The 11,158-nt window shown below is 48.8% G+C and overlaps 1 protein-coding gene across 3 annotated transcripts in view; it reads right to left on the bottom strand.

Annotated features, from left to right (window-relative positions):
* Window positions 1-11,158, bottom strand: part of coro2ba (coronin, actin binding protein, 2Ba) — a 52,102-nt gene that overhangs the window by 15,612 nt on the left and 25,332 nt on the right. Inside the window, exon 1 of one of the 3 annotated variants that reach the window (XM_026162785.2) lies at window positions 2,456-2,627. The exons of the other annotated variants lie outside the window; for them this stretch is intronic. The gene's annotated coding sequence lies outside the window, so the exon portion shown is untranslated. Of the gene's footprint in view, window positions 1-2,455; window positions 2,628-11,158 lie in introns of those variants that run through there. 3 annotated transcript variants of the gene reach the window in all.

Raw genomic sequence — 11,158 nt, 5'->3', positions numbered from 1 at the left:
GGTGGGGCCAGGTTTCACAATGAACACACCGAAACTCTGGCTGATTGGGACCCACACCCAGTTTCACACCTTGGCTCAGGCGATTAGAGGATCATCAGGGGGTCCTTTTGTCCCTCTGTGGGGGGTTACTCCCACTAGGTTTATATCTGGGACTCTCCACCATTTGACCTTAGAACTGAAGAAGCTTCTCGGATGAGAGGTGAAACGTCTTCAAGCAACTTAAAGAAGTCCAGACGCTTTTCTTTGCAAGCTCCTTTGACTATTGACCATAATGATAGATGGAGAGGCTTCAAAAAGGACAGCTTACAAGCTAGTTAATCAGGATGATGACATTGTTTATATACAGTCTATATAAAAAGAGAAGACAAATGTAAATAGAAAATGGAAAAAATGTCTTATTTTGGTGATTAGAAGCTAGAAAACATGCACGCATAATTATGATTGTGTTAAAAGTCCCCATCTTCCAAGCACAGTTGCAGGGTGGGCTGTCCCATCTGTGCACATATGATAAGAGTCACACATACAGTTGTGGGAAATCATCCAAACTGGTCATGGGTGTGAGACTTTTGAAGGGTGAAAACTGGGTGAAAATGTTTTCATGCTACTCCACGCTGCCACAGAGTCAGTGATTAACGCGTGGAACAAAACAAAACCAAACTGAATCTCAATCAAGAACAAAAATCATTCATTTCTGACAAACACACCATATTCTATTGTTTGTCACTCTATTTTTGGTTCAGATGGATCTTGTACAACAGAATAGCAACCATTGTTTGCAGCTGCTGCTCACAACAAAAGAGAAGTGGTTGGTCTTGACTCAAGATGCTTCTTTTGTTTGCCACTTCACCACAAGAATGCACTGGTGGAGTGCTTGATTTTTGCTATGGTCTGGCTCTGCATAGGGATTTAACAGTTGACTCAGCCACAGGACAAGGATGTTAAATGACCTTTGACCCAACGGGACAGAAGTTGTGGTGAATGAATGTGGCTATAGAATTTCTTCTAAAAAAAATTCTCTGAAGGGAGATCTGTTCAAAGACATATTTTTAGTGACACTTAATCTAGACTATATCAGTTTGCGATGGGGACTGGAGGAAGAGAATTTATGACCGCTGTCAGATCAGTGGCTGCAATTCTGGATGACATCAGGCAATCCTCTATTCAGCATTGTTCTGCGGATAAGGAGGGGAACTGGTGGGAGGGGTGTATGCATGCAAATAGAAACATGCCCTGACCATGCTGCTACCGTTGTCTTTTCCTGTTTCTCACTGGACAGCAGAAGTAGCATCCAGGAGGCTACAGTGTGGCTGACCTCCATCTCCTCACTTCAACACTCAAGATAGTGCATGAATTATACCCCGTATAAATCAAACGTATGCAGGAAAATACGTTTATTTTATATTACTAGTTTTTCTGTGGGTTACTGTGATTTAGCTGTCTGAGGCGAGCAAATATAAGACAAAGAAAAAATGCTTAATCTTCTCTAAAACCATAAACCGTCCGAGGTGTTTATTGATGCTAGATTAGCTATGTGAATCTGTACCGGCAATACAAACAGACCCAAAAACCCAAATGGTAATGGTAAATGTAAAGCAGGTGTTTCTCACTATTCATTCTCTCACTCACACACCAGTGGAGGCTGTGCTGCCATGCAAAGTGCTGGCTTGTCATTGGCAGACACTGCAGGACTGGCTGTCGTGGGGAACGAGCCACAGGTTTAAAACAACACCTTTAATCACAGAGCAAGCTGAACCACATGTACGGTCTAAAGAAACAGAATATAAAGAAAACTCTAAAGTGCAGGCATGAATTTTGCTCCTATCATATTCAGGAGTATGAAAACTAAAACATTTATTCTTTATTTAACATTCACACGAACATTCAAATCCTTTTAATTCCAGCTCAAAAAAGCAGTTGTCTCCAAGAACTTCACATTGTTAAGTAAAGATCCGACAATATTAGGTCTGTGTAAGCTCAATAGTAGCTGCTTGTTAAAGAATTAATGTGGAACAGAAGAGCAGCAGAAACTGGCCTAAGGGACAGTTAGAGGAGAGTCGTCCGCTTTGAGCTCTCTTTACAAGGATGCTCATTCATCGGTCCCCGGCGTATGGCACAGAGAGGATGTCTGTCTGAGCGTGTTTGTGTCTTTCTTATCTCACGAGGGTTTGCGGCACACCAGCTCACACGCAGATCATGAGCAGAGCATGCACATACACAGAAAGACAGCAAGTCAAGAAATGATTTGGTATCCATCATATCACAAGACTTGTGGGTTGTGAGCATGAGTTCTTCTCGCGGTATGCACTGTGAATCCTTCAGGACATTGCAGACTTGCAGATTTTCACAATATGAAGGTTTTTGTGCCAAGTTTGAATCATATAAACTTCACTCTCACCACTTTCATATTTCATTAACATCACATATTTTAATTCCACACCTGAAAATGTCGCCTTACCTTACAAGTGTCCTTATAATGACACTCCAGTCACAGTGTTCCTGCTGCTTTCTGAGATTGCAAACATCCACCCTCCTATCTACACAAGCCGCAGGACCTTCTCTCTTCCTTCCTTCCCTTTCGAATGTAAGCTGGCGGCCTGTGTCTACTCTACCTCCTTCTCTCATGTTTTTCTCAGCCCTCCCCTTTAAAATTCACTCTTCCCACCCTCTTCTCCTCCTACGAGCACTGATAGCTGAGGGGCCAGCACCCCCCTCCTCTTCCTCTTACCCTTCTCTTCCATCCTGCCACTCAGTCAGCCCTCTGCATCTCTTTCTGTGTCCACTACAGTTGAAACTCCAGCTCAGGCAGACTAGCAGAGAAGTACCCATTCATCCTCTTTCCTTTCCCACCCACTGCTTGTTTGGAATCAGAAGGCCTTTCTGGCGGATTCCCAGCAACGCTTACAGTTTTTCAGCCCTTATATCTTTTTCCTTTTAATCTCGTTTCTCCCAACTGTGGACTTTGTAGCTAACAGAAACAGTAAAATTCAATCAGGAATTTTGCGTAAAACTTGAAATATTCACAGACAAGAAATGAAGACGACACCACAATTAAACAAGTCTTCAATTAAACAGTTACATCCAGCTTATCTAGATATTTAAGCTCTAGCTCTCTTCCACAGCATGCCTTTTTTCTGCCACAGCAGATCGCCGCCCCTCCCTGAGCCTGTTTGTGCAGGGGGGAGTTTTTCCTTCCCACTGTCACCAAGTGCTTGCTCATCAGCTTCTGGCAGCCAATCAACATCCAGTCACGAAATACTTATTTTTCCCAAATCCAATATCTTGGGCTGTGTGACTGCTGCCTTATTTCCTTGAACCTACCGTGTCACATGTCCAAAATGGCCAACACGTTAATGTCACATGGTTAAGTGGGCATCTGACTACAAAAACCTGATTGTGATTGAATGTAATATTGTTTTGTTTGGTTTTTGGCTGCAACAAACCAGATTTACTTTCTAAATATGCCATGTCAGCACATAACTGGTAACTTTGCAGAAAAACAAACAGCACTTTCCCACCTTACATAACGAGCAGCTGTACTTTTTGGGGTGCGGGCTGTATTATGGCGTGGATTAATCTTAATTTTTTTTTTTTTTTTTTTTTTTTACATACTTTGTTTTTCTGCTGGGTTACTTAATGTACTTATATTATAATTCTTTTTAAAATTTCCTGTAACAAACTTAAAAAAAAAACGTATTATAAAGTGCCATGAATGGATTACTGGGTGGTAGAGTTAGATAAAATGTTGTTGTTGGACAAAGATTATGGATAGGCGGCGGCGAAGGCAAAGAAGAAGAACAGTTGATATACAAATTGAAAACCTGTTAAATTAATTAGTAACTGAAAGTAGAAAGATTATGGCCCATTTAAGTCGACTCTAGCAGGAGAGATGATTACATTTAAAATTACATTTTTTCTTCAAGGGTTTTGTTTTAACAACACTGGTAAACTCAAAAAAATGTCTGCAACCTACAGAATATTTAAGGATTTAATGGAAATAGAGATAACTGTGCAAGCTTCCACTCTTTCACTACATACACCCTCTAAAAGGTCAGTTCGATACTGAAGCAGGTGTTGTAGTGAAAATTGCCTCCCTCGATGATTGTCTGTGTATTTGAAATGTGGACGGGCCCCTTCGGGCTCAGTGTGAAAGAGACATCCAGAGGCTTCTTAGTTTGGTGCGTGTTCGTGTGAGCATGTTGTGCTGGTTTCTGCACCTGCATCCATGCCTGACCATTTGTTGTCTATTTGTACCAGTATACATTCAGTATAGTGTTCATAGCTGCAAGGCAGAGCACTCCAGAGAGAAGAGTGTGTTTATTGAGCTTTTTACATGTTGCCTCAAGACAATGCTGCTGCTCTTTGTGAGCACCAGACCCCTCTTGTCTTTCTGAGGGTTTTTTTTTCCCCTCATATGCAATAGCAGATTTTTGTTTCTCAGTTAAATAGCTGCCAAAATCTGAAACTACTTGTCTAACTGCTACATAAAAACTCTTTTGAATATTCATTTTGGCCTCAGCAGTAGTGAAACGAGCAGCTCTTTGACTCCTAATAAACCCTAAAAAGGAATCCATACAACACTAAATCAAATGATAGGGTTCAAATATTCCAATCAGGATTTTATCAGCGTTGGTGCCAAATAAGGAAGTAGAACCATCTGCGTTCCCATTCAGGAGACACAAAAGGGAAATCCACGGGGAGATTGCATGTCCTGTCACTCAGACGCACTGAAGCCCTGTCAAGCCACCGTGTTATGTTTGGTCTTTTCTTCCTTTCCCTTGGCACTGACACTGTACAGTCATTTATGATGATTTCCCATCTCTGCGAGGAGCAAACTCCACAAAAAGAGAGCTTTACTATTGGTTATTTCAGCCAAAATGTGTCTCAGCGTGAAGTGGGCTCTGTATTTCTGAGTCACACAGGAAGTATCACAGCTTGGCTGAAAGTGCTAAAATATTTTCTACAGTGCTATGGCGATGCCTGATGGGACAGTTGAGGTTATAAAAAGGCCTTTGTGTGCTGTGAAGCTGCAGATTATTGAAGCAAAGTATTTCCATTTTACACGCTATCAGCTGAAAGTCCGCATCATTGGTTGATGTTAATCTTCTTTACAGCAGCAGTGCTGATCCTAACATTGCCTCGTGCAGATTTTCTTACATGTTTACGACTGAAGCTAAGCTAGTTGCGTAAGTAAAATAATACGTTTGAGTACAAACGCACATCCTCTCCCGCATTCTGATCTAACAGAAATATTTTGGGATCAGTAAACAGTTTTTATGAATACTTCTTCCAGCATAGAGTTAATTCTGATTATTTTGCTGGCATTGCATTGAGTCAAAGGAAGTGGGATTAGCCTGGTTGCAGAGGCTCTATATAAGGAAGGGCATCAAGTAAATCAAGCTGAAAACAATGGCTACATTTACTTAAAGCTTAGCATTGCAATAATAATACTAATTATCGCTGTTTTAAAAGCCAAAACTGGATAAAAGCCCTCCATATAAACGCCTGAATCACAATAAACTGTCCCAAATTTATTTAGTCCAGTTCAGATGGGTGGACTACATCTTTTTATTAACTGAAGAATAAAGAATAAATATACTACCATGTAAATTTAATAGGGCTGTTCGATATAACGATATATATCAGATGACGATATTGTAACGTTCACAAGAACCAGACGGTTGGGTCTCAGTTTGTCCGTTTATTCGGCACATAAGCAAGCGGGTTGCTAACTCAGGGGAGAGCGCCCTCGTGCTACACCTCTCTTCAGCCTGGCACCCACACAACACAGAACCCAGGTCCCCCCTCCCCTTCCTCCACACCACCCTCCCTACTTCCTGCAGCACAACCAAACATGAATCTTAAAAGAACAACAACAGTGTGCAAAGATAACCAACATGTACAATAACACTTAACCATCGTTACACTGCCCCCCCAGCAATAAGTTCCTCGTCCCCGAGGGAACGACACAGTCTCTGAGGCGGGGTGGCAGCCTACGTTCCCTCCTTGACCTCCTGAGCCCCTGAGGTGGGCGCGGAGCGTCGGGGCTTTGGGGTGAAGAGTCCGAGGGAGGGGAACGCAGCCCCGGTCGGGGGCCCCTCTGAGCAGGGTCATGGACGCTCTGTACACGTCCCTCTGGAAAGGAGGGGAGGGACTGCCCTCTGTAGGGGGCCATCCGGTCTCTGTGCAGCGCTACTATCCTCCCCCTAGGAGGCAACTGCACCCTGTAAACAACCTCCCCCACTCGCTCTAGGACGCTGCAAGGCCCCACCCAGCTGCTATCCAGTTTAGGACACCGTCCCTTCTTTCTCTTTGGGCTGTAGACCCACACCAGCTCCCCAGCACGGAAGTGCCTCCCCTTAGTGGTGATGTCATAATTCCTCTTTTGGCGCAGGCCTGCCTTCGCCAGCTGCTCCCGGGCGTAGGAATGTGCAGAATCCAGCCGGTCCTGCAGCTTCCTTGCGTAGTCCCGGCCTGGTGGTGCTTCTGGCGCGTCCGGGGGCTTCCCAAAAGCCAACTCTGCAGGAGTTCTCAGCTCTCTCCCTAACATGAGCAGGGCAGGCGTACATTGGGTGGAGTCTTGCACTGCCGACCTGTAGGCCATGAGGATAAGGGGAAGATGGTAGTCCCAGTCCCGTTGGTGTTCTGAGGTAAGGATGGCTAGCTGCTGGGCCAGCGTCCTGTTAAACCTTTCCACCAGTCCATCGCTTTGGGGGTGAAGTGGGGTGGTGCGGGTCTTCTTGATCCCAAGGCGTTCACACATGGCAGCAAATACCTTGGACTCAAAGTTACGCCCCTGGTCACTGTGGAGGGTCTCTGCTGTTCCAAAGCGGCTGAACATCCCCTCCACTAATACATCAGCGACAGTCTCAGCCTCCTGATCTGGGATGGCGTATGCTTCCGGCCACTTGGTAAAATAGTCCATGGCCACAAGAACATAGCGGTTTCCTCTGTCTGTGCGAGGAAATGGGCCCATGACGTCCACAGCTACTCGCTCCATTGGAGCCCCTGCTGGTTGCTGCTGAAGCTGAGCCCGGGACTGGTCCTGTGGCCCTTTGTGTGAGGAACATGCATCACAGCTCCGGCAAAAGTCCTCCACATCCCTCCGCTGTTGACCCCAGTAATAGCCCTGGCGGAGGCGGCGGAGAGTCTTAGAGACCCCAAAGTGGCCGGAACCAGTGCTCCCATTGCAGGCTTCCAGCACCGCTGACCTCAGCGACCTTGGCACCACAACCTGCCACCTCTCCTCCCCCGTGGCAGGATCCTTCCAGGCACGCTCCAACACCCCCTCCTTCAGCCTGAGAGCTGCAAACTTGGCCCATAGCCCCCTGGTACAGATGGAAAACCCAGTGACCTCATCCCAAAGGGGTTGCTCCCCCTTCTCCAGCCACTGCAGGACCGGCAGCAGGTCTGTGTCTTGTTCCTGCCGTGCCCTCCACTCCGCTGCACCCACCACCAGAAGAGCCCTGCAGGCGAGCTGTGCTGCTCCGTCTATTGTCGTGAGTTCCCGCTCTATTTCCTCTCGCTTCTCACAGTAACGGCAGCCAGCTGCAGCACATGGGCGGCGAGAGAGGGCGTCTGCGTTAGAATGGTGCGTCCCTGCTCTGTGCTCCACAGTGAAATTGAAGGCTTGGAGCTCCTCCAGCCAGCGAGCCACCTGTCCCTCTGGCTCCCTGAAAGACATCAGCCACTGAAGGGCAGCATGATCAGTTCTGATAACAAATGCTGTGCCGCACAGGTAGTACTTAAAGTGTCTCACCCCTGCCACCACAGCCAGCAGCTCTCGTCGTGTGACACAGTAGCACCGCTCACTCCTGTTCAGGACCCGACTGAAGTACGCCACCACCTTCTCACCTTCCGGCCCAACCTGCGACAACACAGCTCCCAGCCCCACATTACTTGCGTCAGTGTCCAGGACAAAAGGCAGGGTGGGGTCAGGGGGGGCGAGGACTGGGGACTCTGTCAGCGATTTGCGGAGGGTGTTGAACGCCTGCTGACAGTCCTGGGTCCAGATGAAGTCACGGTCCTTCTGCAGCAGGTGGAAGAGTGGTGCGGCTATGGAGGAAAAGCCCTTCACAAACCTCCTGTAATAAGACGCCAGTCCTAGGAAGCTTTTGAGCTGTTTCTGGTCTGCTGGTGTGGGCCACTCGGTAATGGTGTGAATTTTTTCCTCCAAAGTGCTGATGCCCTCACGACCCAGCTTGTGGCCCAGAAACTCCACCTCCCTCCTCATGAAGTGGCACTTGTCGGGATGCAGCTTCAGGCCTGCAGCCGCCACCCTCTCCAACACTTGTCTCAGGGCATCCAGGGCAGCATCAAAGGAGCTCCCGTGCACTAGAAGATCATCCAGGTAAACCAGACACCGTTGCCGTGGGACGCCAGCCAGCACACTGTCCATAAGCCTCTCGAAGGTCGCAGGAGCGTTGCAAAGACCAAAGCTCAGGACTTTGAACTGCCATAGTCCCCTGTTAGTGCAGAAGGCTGTCTTCGGTCTGGATTCCGGGGACAGTGGCACCTGCCAGTAGCCACTCCGCAGGTCCAGGGTGGAGAACCAGGAGGACCCGGCTACTAAGTCGAGAGACTCATCAATCCTGGGAAGGGGGTAAGAGTCCTTCTTCGTCACTTTGTTGAGTGGTCTGTAGTCCACACAGAAACGCATCCTAGGACTTTTTTTCTTAGGCACCATCACCACCGCGGAGGCCCACGGGCTATCAGATGGCTCTATGATGCCCGCCTTCATCATTTCACACAACTCTCTGTCTGCAGCCTCCTGATGAGCCAGGGGCAGGCGGCGGGGGCGCACTTTAATAGGCTGGGCATCCCCGGTCTCAATGACGTGCTCTACCAAGTGTGTCAAGCCAACATCACTTTCTTTCAGGGCAAAAATGTCACTAAACTCTTTTAGTACCTGCCATAGACTCTCTTGCTGCTGTGGAGTCAGCCCCTCACAGTTCTTTGACCAGATACTCCTCACTGCTGAGAGCCTCTCCTCCTCCTCCACTCGCTGTTCTGCTGGCGGGTCTGCAGGGGTCTCTGCGGTGGAGGTGGACGCCGCGGCAGATGCTGTGCAGACCGGGGGGGGGAATAAGCGGTACCTTCTTCCCATCAGGGAGTGCGAGGAAGCCTTTGCCTAAGTCCAGTACACCACCAATGGCTCGTAAAAAATCCAGCCCAAGGATGCAGGCGTCCTGCACGTCAGCCACCCAGGCAGCATAAGACACACCGAGGTCCCCCACCTTAAACTGGAACACTCCCCTCCCTCTCATTGGGGCCAGATCACCGGTCACAGTCTTAAGTTGCACATTAGTCGGTTGCACAGCAGCTCCGGGTGGGACAACATCGGGTCGGACCAGCGTTGCATTGGACCCCGTGTCCAGCAGGGCCGTACAGGACACCCCCGCAATCGTCACTGGAACATGGCAAAAGCCGCCAACCTGGGTCCAGCCCACAGCGATGGCCGCACCAGGTGGGGGTGGCGGTGGAGTGGGGATGTCGTTCTCCCAGGCCCGTGTACTCCCGCCTACACGGGCCCATGGGCGTTTCCCTGAACCGCTGCAAGCTTGGGGCACTGCCTGATGAGGTGTCCGACTTGTCCACATCCCCAGCAGCTCTGCGGTCGGCGGTGTGGGCCAGCCCGAGGGGAAGGCGACTGCAGCGAAGCCGCCTGCACCAAACTGCACAGGCCCGCTGGCGTCTCCGTCTGTTCCACAGGTGCTGACACAGCCCTCACCACGTGTGCGTCATCAGCGCCCCCAGAGGATCCCGCAAGCATCTCCCTCTCCAACGCTAGCTCCAGGGCTGCACTGAGTGTGGCCGGACGAGCAAGCTGAGTTTGCATACGGAGCTCTTTAGGGCTCAGGGCCTGCAGGAACTGGTCCCGAGCTAACTCCGCCTGCACTGATGGTGGCATGCTGTCATACGCCCTCCGGCAAAGGCACTCGACTTCATGGGCCAAAATGCGGAGGGGCTCACCTGGCAATCTGCGTCTGTTGTGGAACTCCGACCTCAGCAGCACTGGTTGGTTATACTGCCCGAAGCGCCTCTGAAGTGCTCCGACCAGAGCATTATAATCTCCCCTCTGCTCCTCGGTTAGCAGCAGCAGGCATGCAGCTGCATCCTCACACAGGCACAAAGCCAACTGGAGAGCTTTATGTTCCTCAGACCAGCCAGCTGCAACAGCTAACAGCTCGAACTGTGCGATAAACACTTCCCATGGCGTCTTGCCGCTGAACTTAGGCGTTTTTATATGCGCTGCAGCTTGCTGGGCGCCGCCATGTTTGTTTACATCACGTGACGGCGCGCCAAGCGAGGTCGACTCCTTCCCGCCGGAATCGCGGCCGCTGTGCGAACAGTTCCCGAGCCTAGTCAAACCTGGAGAAAATCCAGCCTCGGCAGACAGCCGCAGCGCCGTTTCCCTCACTCCATGGGCGGGCGAGCGCGGACGAACCTCCCTCTCCTCCGTCTCCTTCTTAATCCTGCCCGGCAACATCCTCGTCTCGTAACGGCAAGCGTCGCCAGCAACAGGGTGTCGGGCGTTCTGGGGTTCTTTTTTCTTTCTTCACTTCTGACACCAATGTAACGTTCACAAGAACCAGACGGTTGGGTCTCAGTTTGTCCGTTTATTCGGCACATAAGCAAGCGGGTTGCTAACTCAGGGGAGAGCGCCCTCGTGCTACACCTCTCTTCAGCCTGGCACCCACACAACACAGAACCCAGGTCCCCCCTCCCCTTCCTCCACACCACCCTCCCTACTTCCTGCAGCACAACCAGACATGAATCTTAAAAGAACAACAACAGTGTGCAAAGATAACCAACATGTACAATAACACTTAACCATCGTTACAATATAAAAACGTCTAGTTTCATTTTACGCTATAGTTTGTTTTGTGGTGTCGCAAAATAAACTGTTTACGGCAATATTTTTTTCATCGTTTTGATGGTCACTGTAGTGGCTAAATTAATTTCTTAAAGTTCTCTCTTTCTCTTATATTTAATATAACCACACTATGGACAGACAAGCGCCTGTTTTTATGGGTTGTCCAACAGCGACGGTAACACCATACTTACTTTTGCGAGATCTCGCAATACTTTTGCGTCTTAATTTTTTTTTTCTCCCTAATTTTTTTTTTTCCTCCGTAATTTTTTTTTCTCCCATGTCCCC

This window comes from Astatotilapia calliptera, chromosome 1 (assembly GCF_964374335.1).
Source record: "Astatotilapia calliptera chromosome 1, fAstCal68.1, whole genome shotgun sequence".
NCBI lineage: Eukaryota > Metazoa > Chordata > Actinopteri > Cichliformes > Cichlidae > Astatotilapia > Astatotilapia calliptera.
Note: the sequence above shows the minus strand (reverse complement) of the source record. Positions and strands in the feature narration are given on the sequence as shown.